Source organism: Triticum dicoccoides, chromosome 7A, assembly GCF_002162155.2.
Source record: "Triticum dicoccoides isolate Atlit2015 ecotype Zavitan chromosome 7A, WEW_v2.0, whole genome shotgun sequence".
NCBI lineage: Eukaryota > Viridiplantae > Streptophyta > Magnoliopsida > Poales > Poaceae > Triticum > Triticum dicoccoides.
In genome coordinates this window covers 85,594,968-85,622,497 of record NC_041392.1, presented here as the reverse complement: position 1 = coordinate 85,622,497, position 27,530 = coordinate 85,594,968, and positions in this window count along the sequence as shown.

Here is a 27,530-nt window from a genome sequence, read left to right as displayed (position 1 = left end):
GCAACTCCTACCACCACTTTTCCACACTCGCTATATTTACTTTATAGTTTCTTTGTCTAAACAACCCTAATTTTTATTTACGTACTCTTTATTATCTTGCAAACCTATCCAACAACACCTACAAAGTACTTCTAGTTTCATACTTGTTCTAGGTAAAGCGAACGTCAAGTGTGCGTAGAGTTGTATCGGTGGTCGATAGAACTTGAGGGAATATTTGTTCTACCTTTAGCTCCTCGTTGGGTTCGACACTCTTACTTATCGAAAACTGTTGCGATCCCCTATACTTGTGGGTTATCAATATGCATCCAACTTGCTTGCTCACGAAGACCTAGGGCATTTTGAGGAAGCCCATCATTGGAATATACAAGCCAAGTTCTATAATGAAAGATTCCCACTAGTATATGAAAGTGACAACATAGGAGACTCTCTATCATGAAGATCATGGTGCTACTTTGAAGCACAAGTGTGGTAAAAGGATAGTAGCATTGCCCCTTCTCTCTTTTTCTTTTTTTTTGTTTTTTTGTTTTTTTTTGTTTTTTTGGGCCTTCTCTGTTTTTTGGCCTTTTTATTTTTTCGTCCAGAGTCTCATCCCAACTTGTGGGGAATCATAGTCTCCATCATCCTTTCCTCACATGGGACAATGCTCTAATAATGATGATCATCACACTTTTATTTACTTACAACTCAAGAATTACAACTTGATACTTAGAACAAAATATGACTCTATATGAATGCCTTCGGCGGTGTACCAGGATGTGCAATGACTCATGAGTGACATGTATGGAAGAATTATGAATGGTGGCTTTGCCACAAATACGATGTCAACTACATGATCATGCAAAGCAATATGACAATGATGGAGCATGTCATAATAAACGAAAGGGTGGAAAGTTGCATGGCAATATATCTCGGAATGGCTATGGAAATGCCATAATAGGTACGTATGGTGGCTGTTTTGAGGAAGGTATATGGTGGGTTTATGGTACCAGCGAAAGTTGTGTAGTACTAGAGAGGCTAGCAATGGTGGAAGGGTGAGAGTGTGTATAATCCATGGACTCAACATTAGTCATAAAGAACTCACATACTTATTGAAAAAATCTTTTAGTTATCAAAACAAAGTACTACGCGCATGCTCCTAGGGGGATAGATTGGTAGGAAAACACCATCGCTCGTCCCCGACCGCCACTCATAAGGAAGACAATCAATAAATAAATCATGCTCCGACTTCATCACATAACGGTTCACCATACGTGCATGCTACGGGAATCACAAATTTCAACACAAGTATTTCTCAAATTCACAACTACTCAACTAGCATGACTCTAATATCACCATTTCCATATCTCAAAACAATCATCAAGTATCCTTCTCATAGTATTCAATGCACTTTATATGAAAGTTTTTATTATATCCCTCTTGGATGCCCATCATATTAGGACTAAATTCATAACCAAAGCAAACTACCATGCTGTTTAGAGACTCTCAAAATGATATAAGTGAAGCACGAGATTTCATCTATTTCTTCAAAATAAAACCACCATTGTGCTCTAAAAGATATAAGTGAAGCACTAGAGCAAATGACAAACTACTCTGAAAGATATAAGTGAAGATCAATGAGTAGTTTAATAATTATGAAACTATGTGAAGACTCTCTAACATTTAAGAATTTCAGATCTTGGTATTTTATTCATACAGCAAGCAAAGCAAAATAAAATAAAATGACGCTCCAAGCAAAACACATATCATGTGGTGAATAAAAATATAGCTCCAAGTAAAGTTACCGATGAACGAAGACGAAAGAGGGGATGCCTTCCGGGGCATCCCCATGCTTAGGCTTTTGGTTGTCCTTGAATATTACCTTGGGGTGCCTTGGGCATCCCCAAGGATAGGCTCTTGCCACTCCTTATTCAATAGTCCATCGAATCTTTACCCAAAACTTGAAAACTTCACAACACAAAACTTAACAGAAAACTCGTAAGCTCCGTTAGTATAAGAAAATAAATCACCACTTAGGTACTGTTGTGAACTCATTCCACATTCATATTGGTGTAATATCTACTCTATTCCAACTCATCTATGGTTCATACCCTCCGATACTACTCATAGATTCATCAAAATAGGCAAACAACACATAGAAGAAAGAATATGTCAAAACAGAACAGTCTGCAGTAATCTATAGGATTCGAATACTTCTGTAACTCCAAAAATCTTGAGAAATTTGTAAGTCCTAGGGAATTTTTTTATTAATCTACTGCAAGTGGAATTGGTATTCTATCACTCTTAGGTAAAAAAATGAAAATTATTCTCGTGAGCGCATACTTTATGTTTTTTTACAGCAAGATCAAATAACAATCACCCAAGAAGATCCTAAAGGATTTACTTGGCACAAACACTAATTAAAACATAAAAACACAATCATAACAGAGGATAGATGATTAATTTATTACTAAACAGGAACAAAATTCAAGGAGCAAAAATAAAATTGGGTTGCCTCCCAACAAGCGCTATCGTTTAACGCCCCTAGCTAGGCATGATGATTTCAATGATGCTTACATAAAAGATAAGAACTGAAACATAAAGAGAGCATCATGAAGAATATCACTAGCACATTTAAGTCTAACCCACTTCCTATGCATAGGGATTTTGTGAGCGAACAACTTATAGGAACAATAATCAACTAGCATAGGAAGGCAAAACAAGCTTAACTTCAAAACTTTAAGCACATAGAGAGGAAACTTGATATTATTGCAATTCCTACAAGCATATATTCCTCCCTCATAATAATTTCAGTAGCATCATGAATGAATTCAACAGTATAACTACCACATAAAGCATTCTTTTCATGATCTGCAAGCATAGAAATTTTATTACTCCCCACATAAGCAAAATTCTTTTCTTTTGGAATAGTGGGAGCAAACTCAACAAAATAACTATCATGTGAAGCATAATCCAATTGGAAATTAAAATCATGATGACAAGTTTCATGGTTATCTTTATTCTTTATAGCATACGTGTCATCACAATAATCATCATAAATAGGAGGCATGATTTCATCATAATAAATTTGCTCATCAAAACTTGGGGGACTAAACATATCATCTTCATCAAACATCCCCAAGCTTGTGGCTTTGCATATCATTAGCATCATGGGTATTCAAAGAATTCATACTAACAACATTGCAATCATGCTCATCAGTCAAGTATTTTGTGCCAAGCATTCTATGTAATTCTTCTTCTAGTACTTGAGCAAAATTTTCCTTCCCATCATTTTCACGAAAGACATTAAAAAGATGAAGCATATGAGGCACCCTTAATTCCATTTTTTGTAGTTTTCTTTTATATACTAAACTAGTGATAAAACAGGAAACTAAACGATTCGATTGCAAGATCTAAAGATATTCCTTCAAGCGCTAACCTCCCCGGCAACGGCGCCAGAAAAGAGCTTGATGTCTACTACACAACCTTTTTCTTGTAGACGTTGTTGGGCCTCCAAGTGCAGAGGTTTGTAGGACAGTAGCAAATTTCCCTCAAGTGGATGACCTAAGGTTTATCAATCTGTGGGAGGCGTAGGATGAAGATGGTCTCTCTCAAACAACCCTGCAACCAAATAACAAAGAGTCTCTTGTGTCCCCAACACACCCAATACAATGGTAAACTGTATAGGTGCACTAGTTCGGCGAAGAGATGATGATACAAGTGCAATATGGATGGTAGATATAGGTTTTTGTAATCTGAAAATATAAAAACATCAAGGTAACTAATGATAAAAGTGAGCACAAATGGTATTGCAATGCGTTGGAACAAGGCCTAGGGTTCATACTTTCACTAGTGCAAGTTCTCTCAACAATAATAACATAATTGGGTCATATAACTATCCCTCAACATGAAACAAAGAGTCACTCCAAAGTCACTAATAGCGGAGAACAAACGAAGAGATTATGGTAGGGTACGAAACCACCTCAAAGTTATCCTTTCTGATCGATCTATTCAAGAGTCCGTAGTAAAATAACACGAAGCTATTCTTTCCGTTCAATCTATCCTAGAGTTCGTACTAGAATAACACCTTAAGACACAAATCAACCAAAACCCTAATGTCACCTAGATACTCCAATGTCACCTCAAGTATCTGTGGGTATGATTATACGATATGCATCACACAATCTCAGATTCATCTATTCAACCAACACAAAGAACTTGAAAGAGTGCCCCAAAGTTTCTACCGGAGAGTCGAGACAAAAACGTGTGCCAACCCCTATGCATAAGTTCACGAGGTCACGGAACTCGCAAGTCGATCACCAAAACATACATCAAGTGGATCACGTGATATCCCATTGTCACCACAGATAAGCACATGCAAGACATACATCAAGTGTTCTCAAATCCTTAAAGACTCAATCCGATAAGATAACTTCAAAGGGAAAACTCAATTCATCACAAGAGAGTAGAGGGGGAGAAACATCATAAGATCCAAATATAATAGCAAAGCTCGCGATACATCAAGATCGTGCCACCTCAAGAACACGAGAGAGAGAGAGAGAGATCAAACACATAGCTACTAGTACATACCCTCAGCCCCGAGGGTGGACTACTCCCTCCTCGTCATGGAGAGCGCCAGGATGTTGAAGATGGCCACCGGAGAGGGATTCCCCCCTCTAGCAGGGTGCCGGAACGGGTCTAGATTGGTTTTCGGTGGCTACGGAGGTTTCTGGCAGCGGAACTCCCGATCTTCTAGAGGTTTCAGTATTCATAGGATTTTTTGGCGTAGGTCTCACGTCAGGGGGGTCTCCGGGTTGTCCACGAGGCAGGGGCCCACTCCCAGGGGGTGGGCATGCCCCCCACCCTCGTGGGCAGCCCGGGACTCTCCTGGCCCAACTCTTTTACTCCGGGGTCTTCTTTTGGTCCATAAAAAATCGTCAGAAATTGGCACGTCAATTGAACTCCGCTTGGTATTCCTTTTTTGTAAAACTCAAAAACAAGGAAAAAACAGAAACTGGCACTGGGCTCTAGGTTAATAGGTTAGTCCCAAAAATCATATAAAATAGCATATAAATGAATATAAAACATCCAGGGTTGATAATATAATAGCATGGAACAATCAAAAATTATAGATACATTGGAGACATATCAGTGAACGGTCAAAGAATTAAACATTATATCTCAGGTAATCCTATAAATGTTGAAACTAATATTATCGAAACCGTAACCCCGGAGGAATACATAAGGGACACTTTCCAGAACGTTTCAGACCCCGAAAAGGAATAGGTATGTGGTACGGTAAGTAAACCGACTCCAAAACAGTTCTAATGGCAATTTTTCTCTGTTCTGGAATATTTAGAAAAATAGGAAAATAAGAAGCAGTCCGGGAAGGATACGAGGCTTCCACGAGGGTGGGAGGTGCGCCCCCTGCCTCGTGGGCACCTCGTGTGCTCTCCGGACTCCGTTTTCTTGCACGATACTTCTTTTGATCGGTAAAAATTCATTATATAATCTCCCAAAGGTTTTGATCACGGTATCACGCAAATATCTCTTGTCTTTGTTTCGAGCTGTTTTTCTGATAGATCTAGGTCGTCGTGTCATCTTCAAGTGCCCCCAAGGACAAGTTCTTCGAGAAGGTCATCAACCCCTACCTCGCGGAGGTGCTGCAACACCCTCAAAACATTGAGATGCGTGAGGGGTTGTTGCACATCCGCGATGTTGAGGGACCAAGGAGGACCAGAAGCACGGAGGCAAGGCTCGAGGCATTGGAGCAACAAGTTTTCAAGTGTTAGGAGATGGTGGAGCATGGACTCGACTCCAATCACATTATGATCACGGAGTTCACCAACAACCACAAGTTAGACGTCAAGGACATTGGGGAGGCCATCTTCAAGCTTCATGAGAAAATCGAGCACCTCCAAGCCCAGATCTATGACCTGCAAAATCAAAACTGTGAGTATGAATATAGATTCAAGAGGATGAGTTTGGCTACAGATTTGAGGATTCACGAGACTCGGTCATCAACAACTCCACCTTCTTCACCAACAAAGAAGAACTGAGTATCTGGTATTGGCACTCCCCTTGGCAACTGCCAAGCTTGGGGGAGTGCCCCGGTATCGTATCACCATCACTTTTATCTCTACCGTTTTTCTTAGTTCGATCCTTTTGATAATATCTTGATCCAGTATAATAAAGTTTTAGTATGATCTAGTTGTGAGTTTTGCTTTATGATCCTTCTATGTAATCGAGTCCGTGAGCTATATATAATAAATATTAGTGTTCAGTCAAGGGCTTGATTATTTTGCTATAATCTTGAGGGAATTAAATAAAAAAAGAAGAAATAAAAATAAATAAAGAGATCATATGGATCTTATGGAGAGTAATGAGCTCACATATAAAGAGTATGATGAATAAAAGTTGTTGAGAGTTGACAAACATAGTTTTGGTCATTGTTGCAATTAATAGGAAGTAATAAAGAAAGAGAGGTTCACATATAAATATACTATCTTGGACATCTTTTATGATTGTGAGCACTCATTAAAGTATGACATGCTAAGAGTTGACGTTGGACAAGGAAGACAACGTAATGGGTTATGTTTTCTTACATCTGGGATAAATTATATTGTCATGGATCATCCAACATGTTGAGCTTGCCTTTCCCTCTCTTGCTAGCCAATTTCTTTGCACCAACTAGAGATACTACTTGTGCTTCCAAATATCCCTAAACCCAGTTTTGCCATGAGAGTCCACCATATCTACCTATGGATTGAGTCAGGTCCTTCAAGTAAGTTGTCATCGATGCAAGCAATAAAAATTGCTCTCTAAATATGTATGACATATTAGTGTGGAGAAAATAAGCTTTATACGATCTTGTGATGTGGAATAAATAAAAGCGACGGACTGCATAATAAAGGTCCATATCACAAGTGGCAATATAAAGTGATGTTCTTTTGCATTAAGATTTTGTGCATCCAACCATAAAAGCGCATGACAACCTCTGCTTCCCTCTGCGAAGGGCCTATCTTTATTCTTGTCTTCTACTTCATGCAAAGAGTCATGGTGATATTCACCTTTCCTTTTTACATTTTATCCTTTGGCAAGCACAATGTGTTGGAAAGATCCTGATATATATAGCTAATTGGATGTGAGTTTTCATGAACTATTATTGTTGACATTACCCTTGATGTCTACTACACAACCTTCTTCTTGTAGATGTTGTTGCGCCTCCGAGTGCAGAGGTTTGTAGGACAGTAGCAAATTTCCCTCAAGTGGATGACCTAAGGTTTATCAATCCGTAGGAGGCGTAGGATGAAGATGGTCTCTCTCAAGCAACCCTGCAACCAAATAACAAAGAGTCTCTTGTGTCCCAACACACCCAATACAATGGTAAATTGTATAGGTGCACTAGTTTGGCGAAGAGATGGTGATACAAGTGCAATATGGATGATAGATAAAGGTTTTTGTAATCTGAAAATATAAAAACAGCAAGGTAACTAATGATAAAAGTGAGCGTAATCGGTATTGCAATGCGTTGAAACAAGGCCTAGGGTTCATACTTTCACTAGTGCAAGTTCTCTCAACAATAATAACATAATTGGATCACATAACTATCCCTCAACATGCAACAAAGAGTCACTCCAAAGTCACTAATAGCGGAGAACAAATGAAGAGATTATGGTAGGGTACGAAACCACCTCAAAGTTATTCTTTCTGACCGATCTATTCAAGAGTCCGTAGTAAAATAACATGAAGCTATTCTTTCTGTTCAATCTATCCTAGAGTTCGTACTAGAATAACACCTTAAGACACAAATCAATCAAAACCCTAATGTCACCTAGATACTCCAATGTCACCTCAAGTATCTGCGGGAATGATTATACGATATGCATCACACAATCTTGGATTCATCTATTCAAACCAACACAAAGTACTTCAAAGAGTGCCCCAAAGTTTCTACTGGAGAGTCAAGACGAAAACATGTGCCAACCCCTATGCATAGGTTCATGGGCGGAACCCGCAAGTTGATCACCAAAACATACATCAAGTGAATCAATAGAATAACCCATTGTCACCACGGTTATCCCACGCAAGACATACATCAAGTGTTCTCAAATCCTTAAAGACTCAATACGATAAGATAACTTCAAAGAGAAAACTCAACCCATTACAACAGAGTAGAGGGGGAGAAACATCCTAAGATCCAACTATAATAGAAAAGCTCGTGATACATCAAGATCGTACCACCTCAAGAACACGAGAGAGAGAGAGAGAGAAAGAGAGATCAAACACATAGCTACTGGTACATACCCTCGGCCCCGAGGGATAACTACTCCCTCCTCGTCATGGAGAGCACCAGGATGATGAAGATGGCCACCGGAGAGGGATTTCCCCTCCGTCAGGGTGCCGGAACGGGTCTAGATTGGTTTTCGGTGGCTACGGAGGCTTCTGGCGGCGGAACTCCCGATCTATTCTGCTCCCCGATGGTTTTAGGGTATATGGGTATATATGGGAGGAAGAAGTACGTCGGTGGACCTTCGGGTTGTCCATGAGGCAAGGGGGCACGCCCAGGGGTTGGGTGCGCCCCCACCCTCGTGGGCAGCCCGGGACTCTCCTTGTACAACTCCGATACTCCGTGGGCTTCTTCTGGTCCAAAAATAAGTTCCATGAAGTTTCAGGTCAATTGGACTCTGTTTGATTTTCCTTTTCTGTCATACTCTAAAATAAGGAAAAAACAGAAACTGGCACTGGGCTCTAGGTTAATAGGTTAGTCCCAAAAATCATATGAAATAGCATATAAATGCATATAAAACATCCAAGGTTGATAATATAATAGCATGGAACAATCAAAAATTATAGATACGTTGGAGACGTATCAACATCTCCAAGCTTAATTCATGCTCGTCCTCGAGTAGGTAAATGATAAAAATAGAATTTTGATGTGGAATGCTACCTAACATATTTATCCATGTAGTTCTCTTTATTGTGGCAAGAATATTCAGATCCATAAGATTCAAGACAAAAGTTTAATACTGACATAAAAACAATAATAGTTCAAGAATACTAACTAAGCAATCATGTCTTCTCAAAATAACATGGCCAAAGAAAGTTCATCCCTACAAAATCATATAGTTTGGTCATGCTCCATTTTCGTCACACAAGAATGCTCTCATCATGCACAGCCCCGACGAGAATCCAAGCAATTGTTTCATACTTTAGTAATCTCAAACTTTTTCAATCTTCACACAATACATGAGCGTGAGCCATGGATATAGCACTATGGGTGGAATATAATATAATGAGGGGGTTATGTGGAGAAGACAAAAAGGAGAAAGTCTCACATCGACGCGGCTAATCAATGGGCTAGGGAGATGCCCATCAATTGATGTCAATGCAAGGAGTAGGGATTGCCATGCAACAGATGCACTAGAGCAATAAATGTATGAAATCTCAACAAAAGAAACTAAGTGGGTGTGCATCCAACTTGCTTGCTCATGAAGACCTAGGGCACTTGAGGAGGCCCATTGTTGGAATATACAAGCCAAGTTCTATAATGAAAAATTCCCACTAGTATATAGAAGTGACAAAACAAGAGACTTTCTATCATAAAGATCATGGTGCTACTTTGAAGCACAAGTGTGGAAAAAGGACAGTAGCATTGCCCCTTTTTTCCCCATCCTCTTTTTTTATTTGGCCTTTCTCTTTTTTTGGCCTCTCTCTCTCTCTCTCTCTCTCTCTCTCTCTCTCTCTCTCTCTCTCTCTCTCTCTCTCTCTTTTTGGGACAATGCTCTATTAATAATGATCATCACACTTTTATTTACTTACAACTCAAGAATTACAACTCGATACTTAGAACAAGATATGACTCTATATGAATGCCTCCGGCGGTGTACCGGGATTGCGATGAATCAAGTGTGACATGTATGAAAAATTATGAACGGTGGCTTTGCCACAAATACGATGTCAACTACATGATAATGCAAAGCAATATGACAATGATGATGCATGTCATAATAAATGGAACGGTGGAAAGTTTCATGGCAATATATCTTGGAATGGCTATGGAAATGCCATAATAGGTAGGTATGGTGGCTGTTTTGAGGAAGATATAAGGAGGTTTATGTGTGAAAGAGCGTATCATATCACGGGGTTTGGATGCATCGACGAAATTTGCACCAACTCTTAATGTGAGAAAGGGCAATGCACGGTACCGAAGAGGCTAGCAACGATGGAAGGGTAAGAGTGTGTATAATCCATGGACTCACCATTGTTCAGAAAGAACTCACATACTTATTGCAAAAATCTACAAGTCATCAAAAACTAAGTATTACACGCATGCTCCTTGGGGGGTAGATTGGTAGGAAAAGACCATCGCTCATCCCCGACCGCCACTCATAAGGAGGACAATCAAAGAACACCTCATGTTTCAAATTCGTTACATAACGTTTACCATACGTGCATGCTACAGGACTTGCAAACTTCAACACAAGTATTTCTCAAATTCACAACTACTCAACTAGCACAACTTTGATATCACTACCTCCATGTCTCAAAACAATTATCAAGTATCAAACTTCTCTTAGTATTCAGTGCACTCTATATGAAAGTTTTTATTATATCCCACTTGGATGCCTATCATATTAGGACTAAATTCATAACCAAAGCAAATTACCATGCTGTTTAGGACTCTCAAAATAATATAGTGACGCATGAGAGTTCATCTATTTCTATAAAATAAAACCACCACCATGCCCTAAAAAGATATAAGTGAAGCACTAGAGCAAATGACAAACTACTCCAAAAGATATAAGTGGAGATCAATGAGTAGTCGAATAATTATGCAACTATTTGAAGACTCTCTAACATTTAAGAATTTCAGATCTTGGTATTTTATTCCAACAGCAAGCAAAACAAAAGAAAATAAAATGACGCTCCAAGCAAAACACATATCATGTGGTCAATAAAAATATAGCTCCAAGTAAAGTTAGCGATGAACGAAGACGAAGGAGGGGATGCCTTCCGGGGCATCCCCAAGCTTAGGATTTTGGTTGTCCTTGAATATTACCTTGGGGTGCCTTGGGCATCCCCAAGCTTAGGCTCTTTCCACTCCTTATTCCATAGTCCATCGAATCTTTACCCAAAACTTGAAAACTTCACAACACAAAACTTAACAGAAAACTCGTAAGCTCCGTTAGCGAAAGAAAACAAAACACCACCTCAAGGTACTGTAGTGAACTCATTCTTTATTTATATTGGTGTTAAACCTAATGTATTCCAACTTCTATATGGTTTATAAACTCTTTTACTAGCCATAGATTCATCAAAATAAGTAAACCACACATAGAAAACAGAATCTGTCAAAAACAGAACAGTCTGTAGTAATCTGGATCAAATGTATACTTATGGAACCCCAAAAATTCTAAACTAAATTGATGTACGTGAGGAATTTATCTATTAATCATCTTAAAAATAATTAACTAAATATCACTCTCCAATAAAAAATTGCAGCAATTCTTGTGAGCGCTAAAGTTTCTGTTTTTTACAGCATGATCGCAAAGACTTTCCCCAAGTCTTCCCGAAGGTTCTACTTGGCACAAACACTAATTAAAAGCATAAAACCACATATAAACAGAGGATATATGAATTATTTATTACTAAACATGAACAAAAATCAAGGAACAAAAATAAAATGGGGTTACCTCCCAACAAGCGCTATCGTTTAACGCCCCTACCTAGGCATGATGATTTCAATGATGCTCACATAAAAGATAAGAATTGAAACATAAAGAGAACATCATAAAGAATATGACTAGCACATTTAAGCCTAACCCACTTCCTATGCATAGGGATTTTGTGAGAAAACAACTTATGGGAACAAGAATCAACTTGCATAGGAAGGTAAAGCAAGCAAAACTTCAAAATTTTAAGCACATAGAGAGGAAACTTGATATTATTACAATTCCTACAAGCATATGTTCCTCCCTCATAATAATTTTTCAGTAGCATCATGAATGAATTCAACAATGTAACCAGCACCTAAAGCATTCTTTTCATGATCTACAAGCATAGAAATTTTATTATTCTCCCCACAAGGAAAATTCTTCTCATGAATAATAGTGGAAGCAAACTCAACAAAATAATTATCATGTGAGGCATAATCCAATTGAAAACTAAAATCATGATGACAAGTTTCATGGATATCATTATTCTTTATAGCATACAAGTCATAACAATAATCATCATAGATAGCAACTGTGTTCTCATAATCAATTGGAACCTCTTTCGAAATAGTGGATTCATCACAAAATAAAGTCATGACCTCTCCAAATCCACTTTCATCAATATAATCATCATAAATAGGAGGCATGCTTTCATCATAATAAACTTGCTCATCAAAACTTGGGGGATAAAAAATATCATCTTCATCAAACATAGCTTCCCCAAGCTTGCGGCTTTGCATATCATTAGTATCATAGATATTCAAGGAATTCATACTAACAACATTCAATCATGCTCATCACTAAAATATTTAGTACCAAACATTTTTAATGCATTCTTCTTCTAACACTTTGGCACAATTTTCCTTTCCATCATACTCCCGAAAGATATTAAAAAGATGAAGCGTATGAGGCAAACTCAATTCCATATTTTTTTGTAGTTTTCTTTTATAAACTAGTGCTAAAACAAGAAGCAAAAGGATTCGATTGCAAGATCTAAAGATATACCTTCAAGCGCTAACCTCCCCGGCAACGGCGCCAGAAAAGAGCTTGATGTCTACTACACAACCCTCATCTTGTAGACGTTGTTGGACCTCCAAGTGCAGAGGTTTGTAGGACAGTAGCAAATTTCCCTCAAGTGGATGACCTAAGGTTTATCAATCCGTAGGAGGCGTAGGATGAAGATGGTCACTCTCAAGGAACCCTGCAACCAAATAACAAAGAGTCTCTTGTGTCCCCAACACACCCAATACAATGGTAAATTGTATAGGTGCACTAGTTCGGCGAAGAGATGGTGATACAAGTGCAATATGGATGATAGATAAAGGTTTTTGTAATCTGAAAATATAAAAACAGCAAGGTAACTAATTATAAAAGTGAGCGTAATCGGTATTGCAATGCGTTGAAACAAGGCCTAGGGTTCATACTTTCACTAGTGCAAGTTCTCTCAACAATAATAACATAATTGGATCACATAACTATCCCTCAACATGCAACAAAGAGTCACTCCAAAGTCACTAATAGCAGAGAACAAAAGAAGAGATTATGGTAGGGTACGAAACCACCTCAAAGTTATTCTTTCTGACCGATCTATTCAAGAGTCCGTAGTAAAAAAACATGAAGCTATTCTTTCCATTCAATCTATCCTAGAGTTCGTACTAGAATAACACCTTAAGACACAAATCAATCAAAACCCTAATGTCACCTAGATACTCCAATGTCACCTCAAGTATCCGCAGGTATTATTATACTATATGCATCACACAATCTCAGATTCATCTATTCAAACCAACACAAAGTACTTCAAAGAGTGCCCCAAAGTTTCTACTAGAGAGTCAAGACGAAAACATGTGCCAACCCCTCTGCATAGGTTCATGGGCGGAACCCGCAAGTTGATCACCAAAACATACATCAAGTGAATCAATAGAATAACCCATTGTCACCACGGTTATCCCACGCAAGACATACATCAAGTGTTCTCAAATCCTTAAAGACTCAATCCGATAAGATAACTTCAAAGGGAAAACTCAACCCATTACAAGAGAGTAGAGGGGGAGAAACATCATAAGATCCAACTATAATAGCAAAGCTCGCGATACATCAAGATCGTACCACCTCAAGAACACGAGAGAGAGAGAGAGAGAGAGAGATCAAACACATAGCTACTGGTACATACCCTCAGCCCTGAGGGAGAACTACTCCCTCCTCATCATGGAGAGCACCGGGATGATGAAGATGGCCACCGGAGAGGGATTCCCCCTCCGGCAGGGTGCCGGAACGGGTCTAGATTGGTTTTCGGTGGCTACAGAGGCTTCTGGCGGCGGAACTCCCGATCTATCCTGCTCCCCGATGGTTTTAGGGTATATGGGTATATATGGGAGGAAGAAGTACGTCGATGGACCTCCGGGCTGTCCACGAGGCAGGGGGTGCGCCTAGGGGGTGGGCGCGCCCCCCACCTTCATGGGCAGCCCGGGACTCTCCTGGTCCAACTCCGATACTCCGTGGGCTTCTTCTGGTCCAAAAATAAGTTCCGTGAAGTTTCATGTCAATTGGACTCCGTTTGATTTTCCTTTTCTGCGATACTCTAAAACAAGGAAAAAACAGAAACTGGCACTGGGCTCTAGGTTAATAGGTTAGTCCCAAAAATCATATAAAATAGCATAAAAATTTATTGATTCGACACAAGGGGAGCCAAAGAATATTCTCAAGTATTCGTAGCTGAGTTGTCAATTCAACCACACCTGGATACTTAATATCTGCAGCAAAGTGTTTAGTAGCAAAGTAATATGATATTAGTGGTAATGGTAGCAAAAGGTAACGGTAGCAAAAGGTAATGGTAGTAAAAGTAGTGTTTTTGGTATTTTGTAGTGATGATAGCAATAGCAACAGAAAAGTAAATAAGCGAAGAACAATATATGGAAAGCTTGTAGGCGATGGATCGGTGATAGAGAATTATGCCGGATGCGGTTCATCATGTAACAGTCATAACCTAGGGTGACACAGAACTAGCTCCAGTTCATCAATGTAATGTAGGCATGTATTCCAAATATAGTCATACGTGCTTACGGAAAAGAACTTGCATGACATCTTTTGTCCTACCCTCCCGTGGCAGCGGGGTTGTCGGTGTCAAAACCGGCGGATCTCGGGTAGGGGGTCCCGAACTGTGCATCTAAGGCGGATGGTAACAGGAGGCAGGGGACACGATGTTTACCCAGGTTCGGGCCCTCTTGATGGAGGTAAAACCCTACTCCTGCTTGATTGATCTTGATGATAAGTGTATTACTAGAGTTGATCTACCACGAGATCAGAGAGGCTAAACCCTAGAACCTAGCCTATGGCATGATTGTATGTATATCTATCGACTAGCCTGGCCTCAGTTTATATAATGCACTAGAGGCCTAGGATAACAAGAGTCCTAGCCGAATACGCCGGTGGGGAGAAGTCCTTGTCTTGATCACCAAGTCTTGTGGAATCTTCCTTGTATGCGGCAGCTGTCCGAACTGGCCCATGAGTATACGGCCATGGGGGTCCTCGGCCCAATCTAACAGATCGGGAGATGACGTGGTGAGTACCCCCTAGTCCAGGACACCGTCAGTAGCCCCCTGAACCGGTCTTCAAGTTAGGGACGCTCCTCGAATCTTCCGAACTATTCTTCATCTTCGGTCGTCGGTCTTGAAAACGGGTTCAACAAATCTTCTCATCTTCGATCTTGAGGATCGCCAAAGTGAATCCGAAGAGTTTATACGTCGGGTATCCGAGGAGCCCTATTAGTGTCAAAACCGGAGAATCTCGGGTAGGGGGTCCCGAACTGTGCGTCTAAGGCGGATGGTAACAGGAGGCAGGGGACACGATGTTTTACCCAGGTTCGAGCCCTCTTGATGGAGGTAAAACCCTACGTCCTGCTTGATTATTCTTGATAGTATGAGTAGTACAAGAGTAGATCTACCACGATATCAGAGAGGCTAAACCCTAGAAGCTAGCCTATGGTATTATTGTATGTTGTCCTACGGACCTAAACCCTCCGGTTTATATAGACACCAGAGGAGGCTAGGGTTACACAAGGTCGGTTACAAAGGAGGAGATATACATATCCGTATTGCCTAGCTTGCCTTCCACGCCAAGTAGAGTCCCATTCGGACACAGGGTGAAGTCTTCAATCTCGTATCTTCATAGTCCAACAGTCCGGCCAAAGGATATAGTCCTGCTGTCCGGAGACCCCCTAATCCAGGACTCCCTTAGTAGCCCCTGAACCAGGCTTCAATGACGATGAGTCCGGCGTGCAGTGTTGTCTTCGGCATTGCAAGGCGGGTTCCTCCTCCGAATACACCACGGAAGAGTTTGAATACAAGGATAGTGTCCGACCCTGCAAAATAAGTTCCACATACCACCGTAGAGGGAATAATATTTACACAAATCTAATCTGCTGACGTACCCCGTAGTGTAACATCACACCACAGCCAGGTCTTTATTCGAATTATTTTTCAGAACCTATCTCAGCGTGTTTCGCGAGGCGGTTTCCTTGGCACGTCTTGTCGAAGCAGAGATTGTGTCCCCTTATTACGGGATTCCCATTAATACGGACATGGGTAACCCAACCGCACCATCAATTACGGCGCTTGCGGGATAAGCGAGTTTTACCAAGCTGGTGGGGGTGCATAGTTTCGTCCGCCCTTATAAAGGGATAAGGGTTCACCCTTTTCTACCCACGCCTTCTTCCTCCTTGCTCATCCATTCTTGTGCACTCGAGCTCCAGCGCCCAAGTCCAACATCCTTCTCCTCAACCCTCTCCAAACATGTCCGGAGCGGGAGGCAAGTGGATGGTCTCCTCCGTCACGGAGAGAGACATCAAAAAACTGCATGGGGCCGGATACTTAGCCGCGGATATCGTGCACCGGCTGCCAGCCGCGGGGCAGATCGTCCCTACCCCAGAACCTCACGAAAGGGTGGTTTTCCTTCCCCACTTTGTCCGCGGATTGGGGTTTCCCCTCCATCCATTCGTCTGCGGCCTTATGTTCTATTATGGGCTGGACTTTCATGATCTGGCCCCGAATTTCATCCTCAACATCTCGGTGTTTATCGTCGTGTGCGAGGCTTTCCTCCGCATCCGGCCCCACTTTGGCCTGTGGCTGAAGACCTTCAATATCAAGCCGAAGGTAGTAGGCGGCCAACAAGTGGAATGCGGCGGAGCCATGGTGGGAAAAATTCCTGACGTTACGTGGCTCGAGGGCTCCTTCGTGGAGACCATAAAGGGGTGGCAATCGGGGTGGTTCTACATTACCGAGCCGCGCGACACCAAGTGGGTGGCGGCCCCCGAGTTTTGATCTGGAATCCCCACGCGGCTCACTTCCTGGAAGGAGAAGGGCCTGTCCTGGGGTTCATCGGTGGAGCTGGACGGACTCCAGAAGTGTATCCGGAACATGATAAGCAAGAAACTTAAGCTTGTCCATATAGTCCAGGTCATGCTCTTCCGCCGGATCCTCCCGTGTCAACAACGGGCTTTCAACTTATGGGAGTTCGACCCGGCCCAGCACCAGTCTTTGCACAAGCTCTTTGACATGACACATGAGGACGTCTGGAAGGTGCTGTTCAAGGGCGCCGAGGTCCCCCCTTCTCTTACCGAGGACCGCGGGCTAAGCGCAAAGCGCCCTGCGAATCCGGTAAGTTATGTACATCTGGTAGGGTATTTATTTCCCATAGCTTAACCATGTGCGGGGTCTGAGCTCCCATGCCTTTGACAGGACTGGGTGGAGGCATCGGAGCAGATTAACTGTCCGGCCCCTCTGCCCGAAGACCCTGCGGACGCTCTCCTGACGGAGATGCAGACTCCGGCTCCTTATGAGGTGCCGGAGAAGACCAAGAAGAAGGCCAAGGGAACCCGAAGGAGTTCCTGGCGCCAGGTGGTATCAGACTCATCGTCCGATAACTCCGCGATGCACTTCTCCTGTGAAAACGAGGAGGAGGAAGATGAAGATGCTCCCCCTCCAGCCAGGGGAGACAAGAAAAGGAAGGCCGCCCCAACCGGGGAGGCCGAAGGGTCCAATAAGGGAAGGAATCTCCTTCCGGACTGCTCCACCACCACCGCCGACGGCGAAGACGAGTGGCTACTCAGGGCCAAGCCCCTAGCGAAGTCGTAAGTATTCGGAGACCAGAGTAACTCATAGCATACTTTTATTGCACTGCTTCTCCTAATCGTCGAATATGATTATGCAGTCCGCCCCGAGCCCGCATCGACGTATCCTCGTCGGATGGTTCCTAGGACTCGTCGGATATGGATAGCGATCTGCTTCCATCCGCCTCCTCTCCTCACCCGACAGACAATGTCGAGGTATTGTCTCAAGGGGCACCGAGCCGGGGGGAGATAGTCCCGGAGGCGCCTCGAGGCAACCTTCCGGACTCCAGGAGCAAAGGGAGCAAGGCTCCCAGGGGCTCCAAGTTCGGCCCTCAGCCGAACACCGCGCCGGAACCTCGAGTGGTTCCGGACTCGGGCAGGAGGCCCCCTTCCAAGAGGGGCAAGCCATCCGTGCCAGTGACCTCTATCCATCCAGAGGCACCGGACGACCTGCTGGGAGCGCCTCGCGGCGCTTCCATCAACGAAGAGCACTGCACTATCATGAGTGCGGTGATCGAGAAGGTTCAGTCTGCCAAGAGCGGACTGACTGAAGCCTGTGCCAGCCTTCTAACAGGCTTTGAGGTAAGTATTTAAAATATAGGCAAATAATACCGCATAGATAGTAGCCCCTGATGCTCTGTTTGGTGTTCACAAAGAAAAGCTGAATAGAGGATCAAATAATATCTGCAGGAATCTAATATAAGTATATCTGTATGCGTATGCAGGCTTCGCTGCTGACCTTTGCCGCACTGACTGCGGAGGTCGCCGCATTGAAGCAGAACCTCGAGCGGTCTAAGGGAGAGCTCGGCCTTGCCAAGAGGTAGCTCGAGGAGAACAAAGGTAAGTAACACCTTGTCTATATATAAAAGAGAAAGATGTGGTTGCAAAATGACAGGATCATCATGAATGTGCCAGGGGCCACAACCGAAGTGGCGACCCTGAAGCAAACGCTATCCGAGGCCGAAAACAAAGCGGCCAAGGAGCGCACCGAGCAGGAGAAACAAGAGGCATGGGTGGGCAAGGTGCAGCAAGAGCTCCAAGCTCTCGTGAAGAAGCATGAGACTTTGGAGCTTGACTCAAAGACGTGAGAGTCCGAGCTTGCCTCGGCCCTCGAGAGCACAAAGCATGCCAAGGCTGAAGCCCAAAAGGCCCTCCAGGAAATTGAGGCGATGAGGAAGATAGCTGCGGGTAAGGCATTCAATATGGAAAGCAAGAATGTGAAAGTAAATTACTTGTTACTTACCCGAATCCAGAGCTCTCCAGGAGCATTCGTAGATTTGCCCCGCAGCGTGTTGGATGCCGTGAAGTATTACCAGGCTGAGGAGGGAAGCTCGATGGAGAAGTTGTTCTGGTCTCAGTATACTGGGACCGAACACCCGATGCCTATGAGCGACCAGCTGAAGCAACTGGTCGAGCTGCACAAGGCGGACGAACAGGCCATGAGGGGCCTTATAGTCCGGATGTGGCCTGGCTGCTCCCTCCCCAACAGCTACTTCGGCCTGGTGAGGCGGCTTGTGGACGCCTGCCCCCGGCTGGAAGTCATCAAGCGGTCCGTCTGCATCGAAGGTGCCCGCCGAGCTTTTGCCCGTGCGAAGGTGCACTGGGCCAAGATGGACGTCGAGAAGCTGGTGAAGGAGGGGCCGCCACAGGGCAAGGAGCATCGCCACCCCGAAATGTATTATGAGGTGTCCTGAAGGGTGCCCGTCTTGTGGCGGACGAGTGTGCGAAGGATGTAATTTTTGAATGAACTTGCTCATGTGATCCTGTATTATGAAAACTTGTTCATGTGTGCTATGCAATGCTTGTTTGAATTTAAAATATTACCTTCTGTGCGGCTTTTTGTCAAATCTGAGAGATGGCCAGTCGTCGGCTTCTGCCCCCATGCCACGAGTGCTGGGGTGTTTGGGATAAACCTGAGCACTCTTTTTCCCATTGTTGGGTCCTTCGAGGGAGGTGCTCAGCACAACGAACAAGGCAATCGAACTATAATGCTTTATCACTCTCACTTAGCCATAGAAGTCTACAATTTCAAAATTTTGGCGAAGCCCCTAGTATTCGGAAGGCCGAATTCGGGGCGCTATACACGCCTTAAGCCGGACAAAGCAAACTCCTCGCTCTAAGTGGCATAAGTCTTTAGGGACTCGAGACCTCTCGAACAGCGACCAGCTCTCGCCTTATCATGACAGTCAGTTTTAGCTTTCTCTACTGAGGTGCTTAGCCCAGATGAACCGGGGCACAATTGCAGTAGTTCTCCCAGTGCTACCTTAGCCGATATAGCGGAACGTAAGGTACCAAAACATGGGAGCCGGGCAAACCCAACTATTGACCCAAGACATGATTCGGAGCTGATGCATATAATGCTATAAGTTCGGGGTGTCGCACTGTCGAAAGTGTTCGTACTTCTCACGCCGTATTATGGGGTATGCTTAAGCCCCTAGTGTATTGGCCGTACCAGAGTGTACGGGTGCTGAATGTCATGAATGAACATATATATATAAAGAATAGAGAATGCGGTAATAGTCTAGTGTTATGCATTGTTTATTCAAAAAGGTGCGTCGAAGCAGAATGATACAAGTAGTGCAATAAGCAAAAAGTAGGACTATTTGACATGTCCCCTCCAAGGGCAAGCTGAGGAATGGTATTTAAAGCAAGTATTTCACTCGTTATCGGAGACCACCTGGGAATTCCATGATGCGACGTAGCTTTCTGCCTCCTTGGTTGTTGAATCGTGTGTCCGGCAATCATACTGCCGGACTGGGTTTTCGGAGAGTAAAGTCCTGAAAGAGAGAAAAAATAGTAAGGCAGGAAGCCCCTAGTGCGGTTAAGCCACGTTTTGGGATGTGCTGTAGTCGCCCCCCCCCCCATCTATGCCCATGGTATTTTCAATGCGTAATTATGTACGCGTGGCACGGATTTCACCGTTTGGCTTGGACTGGGGTGGGGGCCGCATTGCTATGCGAGCTCGGATCGTGCCAGGCGGTCTTGTTGCCGATTACTCCGGGCGCGCTTGAAGCTGTCCGGGTCTTTAATCGCCGAATTGGTGGATTGCCTTGAGAGGCTGCTTTGCGCTTCTGCTGCGAGGGCCGCAGTGTACTCCTCCGTGCGGAGAGAGCGCTCTGTGTTTCCATTGACTGTGATGACCCCCCGAGGTCCTGGCATCTTGAGCTTGAGGTATGCATAATGCGGTACCGCATTTAATCTCGCGAATGCAATTCGCCCGAGCAGTGCATGATAGCCACTGCGGAACGGGACTATATCAAAGATTAACTCCTCGCTCCGGAAATTATCCGGGGATCCGAAGACCACTTCCAGTGTGACTGAGCATGTGCAATGGGCCTCTACACCTGGTATGACGCCTTTAAAGGTCGTTTTTGTGGGTTTGATCCTTGAGGGGTTTATACCCATTTTGTGCACTGTGTCCTGATAAAGCAGGTTCAGGCTACTGCCGCCGTCCATAGGGACTCGAGTGAGGTGAAATATGTCGACGATTGGGTCTAGGACCAGTGCGGCGAATCCGCCATGACGGATACTAGTGGGGTGGTCCCTGCGATCGAAGGTGATCGGACAGGAGGACCATGGGTTGAACTTTGGGGCGACTGGTCCAACACATATACGTCCCTTAGCGCACGCTTTCGCTCCCTCTTGGGGATGTGAGTTGCGTATATCATGTTCACCATCCGCACTTGTGGGGGGAACCTCTTCTGTCCTCCGGTGTTCGGCGGCCGGGGCTCCTCATCATCATCTCTATGTAACCCCTTATCTTTGTCTTCGGCATTTAACTTGCCGGCCTGCTTGAACACCCAACAATCCCTGTTGGTGTGGTTGGCTGGCTTGTCGGGGGTGCCATGTATTTGACACGAGCGATCGAGTATACGGTCCAAACTGGACGGGCCTGGAGTGTTTCTTTTGAATGGCTTTTTCCGCTGACCGGGTTTAGAGCCTTTGAATCCGGCATTAACTGTCGTATCCTCGGTATTGTCGTTGTTGATGCGGCGCTTGTGTTTGTTGCGACGTGACCTGCCATTGCTATCCTTGGTATCCGAAGTACCATGGTTCTTTGATATGTTATTGCTGCGAGCCAGCCAGCTGTCCTCTCCCGCGCAAAAGCGGGTCATGAGTGTCGTGAGGGCTACCATAGATTTTGGCTTTTCCTGGCCAAGGTGCCGGGCGAGCCACTCGTCGCGGATGTTGTGCTTAAAAGCTGCTAGGGCCTCTGCATCCGGACAGTCGACAATTTGATTTTTCTTTGTCAGGAACCATGTCCAGAATTTCCTGGCCGATTCCTCTGGCTGTTGAATTATGTGGCTCAAGTCATCGGCATCTGGTGGTCGCACATAAGTGCCCTGGAAGTTGTCGAGGAATGCGGCTTCCAAATCTTCCCAACAGCCAATGGATTCTGCTGGCAGGCTGTTGAGCCAATGCCGAGCTGGTCCTTTGAGTTTAAGTGGGAGGTATTTGATGGCGTGTAGATCGTCACCGCGGGCCATGTGGATGTGCAGGAGGAAGTCCTCGATCCATACCGTAGGATCTGTTGTGTCGTCGTATGATTCAATATTTACGGGTTTGAAACCCTCTGGGATTTGGTGATCCATTACTTCGTCTGTGAAGCATAGGGGGTGTGCAGCACCTCTGTACTGGGCTATATCGTGATGCAGCTCAAATGAGTCTTGTCCGCTGTGTTTGGCCCGGCCGGATTTACTTATACTGCATCCGGCGTGACGGTTATCGTCTCTCATAGTGGTGCGCCCTCGTGATCTGTAGATCGATCTTGCATGTTTTGCTTTGTCCTCCAATACGTCTCGTAGGTCTGGTGTATTTCCCCATGCCTTGACATTTTTATTTGAATGGCTTCGGGGTGCGGGCTGAGCTTTTGGCTGAAATGCCTCTCTGTCACGGCCACGAGGTGGCCGATCAGCCGCGTCATACGCTGGAGATGTAGGTTTTGGTGATTCCTCCTCCAGTCGGGTAGCAACCTACACTTTGGGTAACTCTTGGAGGGGCGTTCGAGTTTATATTCCTCGGCCGCAAGGACTTCAGTCCATCTGTCAGCTAGCAAATCTTGATCACCTTGAAGCTGTTGTTGCTTTTTCTTAAGGCTATTTGTCGTGGCTATAAGCTGGCGCTTGAAGCTCTCTTGTTCGACGGGATCCTCAGGCATGACAAATTCGTCCTCGTCGAGGCTTGCCTCGTCTTCGGAGGGAGGTATGTAGTTATCATCCTCCGCCTCTCCATCTGCCGCTCTCTCGGGAGGGCTAGCTTCTCCATCCTCTTGCTCTAAATCTTGCCGGAGGGGATTGTTGTTATCTTCGGCACTGTCCGGAGTGCTATTATCTCCTGTGCCAGTATCACCGCTTTTGCCTTGGCGAGACTTAGAGTGGCGCCGCTGACGTCGGTGCTTGGGTTGCTTCTTGGAGGGGTCATCCTCCGTTGTCTCGTCGCCATTGCCTTCTTTGGGTGTGTCCACCATATATATAGCATATGATGAGGTGGCTGTCCAGTGCCCTGTGGGTGGTGGTTCTTGTTTGCCTCCTGCATCGTCGTCCATGTCGTCGATGTCTTTGGAGTTGAAGTCGAGCATGTTGGTCAAATCGTCGACAGTGGCTACTAAGTGGGTGGTGGGTGGGCGGCAAATTTCTTCATCATCCGCATCCCAATCCTGCCAGACATAGTTCGACCAGGACTCTCCTGACAAGGAGAGAGACCTTAATGAGTTCAGTACGTCACCGAAGGGCGAGTGCTGAAAGATATCCGCGGAGGTAAACTCCATGATTGGCGCCCAGTCAGATTCGATAGGCACGGGCGCAGGCGGTTCGGAGTCCGTGGCCGGGGAAGAATCCGGCAGTTTGGCATCACGGCTCGCGTGAAGGGTAAGGTCAATACTCGGCTCGATCGCCGCTGAGGATACGGCCTCCGTGGTGGGGTCTATCCACCCGTTCATTGAAGGCGCAATTGGCTCCGAATTGAGGGTCGGAGCGGTTGCCGGCGCGATCTCCTGAACACTGTCCGATGGTAGAGCTAAATCATGCTCATCGTGACCGTGTGGCGCACTTGGTAGGGGCTCGAATCCGTCGAAGATCAAGTCTCCGCGGATGTCGGCCGTGTAGTTTGAGCTTCCAAACCTGGCCTGGTGGCCAGGGGCGTAACTTTCGATCTGCTCCAGATGGCCAAGCGAGTTGGCCCGCGGTGCGAAGCCGCCGAATACAAAGATCTGCCCGGGGAGAAAAGTCTCACCCTGGACTGCATCGCTATCGATGATCGAAGGAGCCATCAAGCCTAATGATGACGACACAGAGGAACTCTCAATGAAAGCACCAATGTCGGTATCAAAACCGGTGGATCTCGGGTAGGGGGTCCCGAACTATGCGTCTAAGGCGGATGGTAACAGGAGGCAGGGGACACGATATTTTACCCAGGTTCAGGCCCTCTTGATGGAGATAAAACCCTATGTCCTTCTTGATTATTCTTGATAGTATGAGTAGTACAAGAGTAGATCTACCACGAGATCAGAGAGGCTAAACCCTAGAAGCTAGCCTATAGTATGATTGTATGTTGTCCTATGGACCTAAACCCTCTGGTTTATATAGACATCGGAGGAGACTAGGGTTACACAAGGTCGGTTACAAAGGAGGAGATATACATATCTGTATTGCCTAGCTTGCCTTCCACGCCAAGTAGAGTCCCATCCGGACACGGGACGAAGTCTTCAATATCGTATCTTCATAGTCCGACAGTCCGGCTGTCCGGAGACCCCCTAATCTAGGACTCCCTCAAGCCCCCTTAAGTTTCCGGCCTTTATCAATGCCTTATTATTTTTATACCGCACCTCGGGTTTGAAGTTGTTCCCGAGAGGCAGTGTTCTCTTGCGTCCGAGCTCTAACGCCGGACTGCATTCGAGGTATCTTTTGCAGCCGAGCACCAATGTCGGACTGCTTCCGAGCTCCAACGCCGAAATGTATCCGAGCTCCAACGCCGAACTGTGTCCAAGCTCCAACTTCGGGCTATATCCAAGATGTCATAGATCATCTTGGTCCAAAAAAGTGGAAGGAGTTTAGCCGAGCTTAATGCCGGAAATGCCCTCTATGGAGCCAGCCACTAGCGCCCGAGCTTTATGCCGGACTGCTTCCGAGGTGGTGCACCACCCCGCCTGTGGGCCGATTTTTGTCAATATTTTTTATTGGTGCAATTTATTCTCTGCCGAGATATATAGCTAGTAGCCCTCAAGGTGTGTGTCGGTCTAAAACCCGAGATGCACCTGAAGGATGACACAAGACCGCTGATCCCAGTAGCCGCTGAGACTCAGGTTGATTTGTAAAATCGGTCTGAGGATCAACTCCTAGCTCGGCAGGATACTTCGGGACACAAAAAGCAGTGTGCAGAGTCCTCGAGACTCAGGTTGGGTGCGGCCGACCAACCTGAGGTTCATAATCTCCTCAAAAACTATATTGCACTTAAATTTTCTGCACTGGATTGCCAATGCAGTAGCACCCGAGACACTGGTCGGGTGGCAACACCAGATCGGGGGATCGATACACCCCTTTAATATTAGTAAATGATAAGCCCGAAGCCCAGTAGCCCCCGAGCCTTAATGCGGGCACGGGTGGCCAAATTAAGGATCGATATCCAGAGTAAAATCACAAATTATGTGTAATGATTCTATGTATCCAAGTACTTTACATCATGAATGCTCGGATCCGCATTGTACAAAACTTTGTTAACCGACCATCAGCTTCCACCTCCTCGGCCAGTAGCCGAGGAGTGTTTGTCCTACTTTATAAAGCCTTTATGAGGGCAAAGATTTACGACAAACAAGGCATTCTAGCCATACGGTTTTATAAACAAAGGTACGCAGAGAGGTATGTTATATCACTGTTTAACATAATAAATGTCTTCCAAAGAAAATAATCTCGCTATCGGTTCCTTTCTTTGGGTTGTCATGCTAAGCATGATCGTGAAACCTCAGCTCTAATGTAAGAGCAAAATATTGAGGATTTAGTTTGGGAGGCCAGTTACTAGCCCCGGGTAGTGTTCGGCGACAGTCGAGGTCAAGTCGTAAACACTTCGTCCAATGTTATGAATGGCCAGTCATTTAACACAGTCATCGGATCGCTGACCAGTTTACGCTTATTATGACAGCCAGTTTTCGGCTTTCTCCACTGAGGTGCTTAACCATGTGAGCTGGAAGTACAATTGCAGTGGTTCTCCCTTTGCACACCTAGCCGAACAAAGCGGAACGTAGGAGGCAAGTGCAGGAGCCGGGCAACCCAACTATTGACCGAAGACACAATTCAAAACCGATGCATATTTAGCAATATCCGAGAATGTTTTTGCCGAATCTCTAAAGGTGTCCGGCGTTGCACTGCGAGACTTGTGCTGAAAACACACAAATAGTTTGAAAGTGCCATAAGCTTGGAAAACCAAAAAACGTCAGTAAAAACATGACGTCCGAACAAGATCAAGTGTTCGGTGCCAATCCGAAAATTGGAAGAGAAAATAATCGTGCTTCTGTCGTGTTTTGACAACGACCAAGAAGAAAACACATTTATAGCTCATATATAAATTTTAAGAGCCCCCAAGTGACTTGGGTAAAAGAATTTTATGTATAGTGATTGTATGTACCGAAGTACTTATATCATATTTGTGTTCACCCGAACTTTAAACGCGTCTTAACCGACCGTTGGCTTCTCCCTCTTCGGCCAAGGGCCGAAAAGTGTCATGTACTCCGCCTGTCGAGAGTATCGATGGTGTTTCCGATGACCAGGCAATCAGGCCATAAGGCTGTAACAGACAAAGCGCGCTCAGGGAACTTATGCTATATTACTAACGAAGTTTAAGAAGCATCTTCGAAGAAAATAGTACCCCCACCGATACCTTTCTTCGGTGCTCATTATTACTATGAGACTTGTGCAATAGATTTTTTGTACCCATGAGTTCCGTTGTGTGCCGACCGTGATTGAAAACAATAAGAGCGCTAGCTTTCGGCTTCACCCAGTCTGAGGTCAGAGCTCGGATGACCCGGTCATGACAATCGCAGAGGTGCTCCCTTTACTCCCTAGCCGAACAATCAGGAACATAGGGGTAAGCACAGGAGCCAGGCAACCCAGCTTGCAAATCACTTAGGTCAATATGGTGCATATTGTGGCGTAATACACGAACAAGGAACGAAGCCGTACAAGTATAATCATATGCAAGAGGAAAAGCTCCATCAAGGGAGCCCCCCAAATAAATGGGGTATTTGAATATGCGCGTCATAAATAAAGTTCTTGACAAGGAACTTTGTCACAAACAACTTTGTGCCGAAAAGTATAATGCTTGGTCGAACCGAACAAAATTTAAAACTGAAAGTTTTTGAGCATGAAAGCAACTTAGCTGGTTAATGTGCTCGGTGTTGATGCCGCGATTCGGGCTTGTGGCGGGACAAAGACGCCCATTAATCTATGACAGATCCGACAAGGTTCGCAGTCCTCGGCATGGCCGAGGTCCCAGCCCCCAAGCCCGAGGTGTCCGAGAAAGGAGTTCGGCACTCCGGAGTAGTGACCACCTAACGCAGCCAAAATCGATTACATGCACACATAAAACAGTACGGTCCAGGAAATAATAATAACATATATATATATATATATATATATATATATATATATATAAAATCCTTGCATAATTGCTTTACGCAAAAATAATTTATTTAAAGAAATGTGGCCTGGCGCCGAAGCCAATGTCGATGCAGGGCGTCAGCG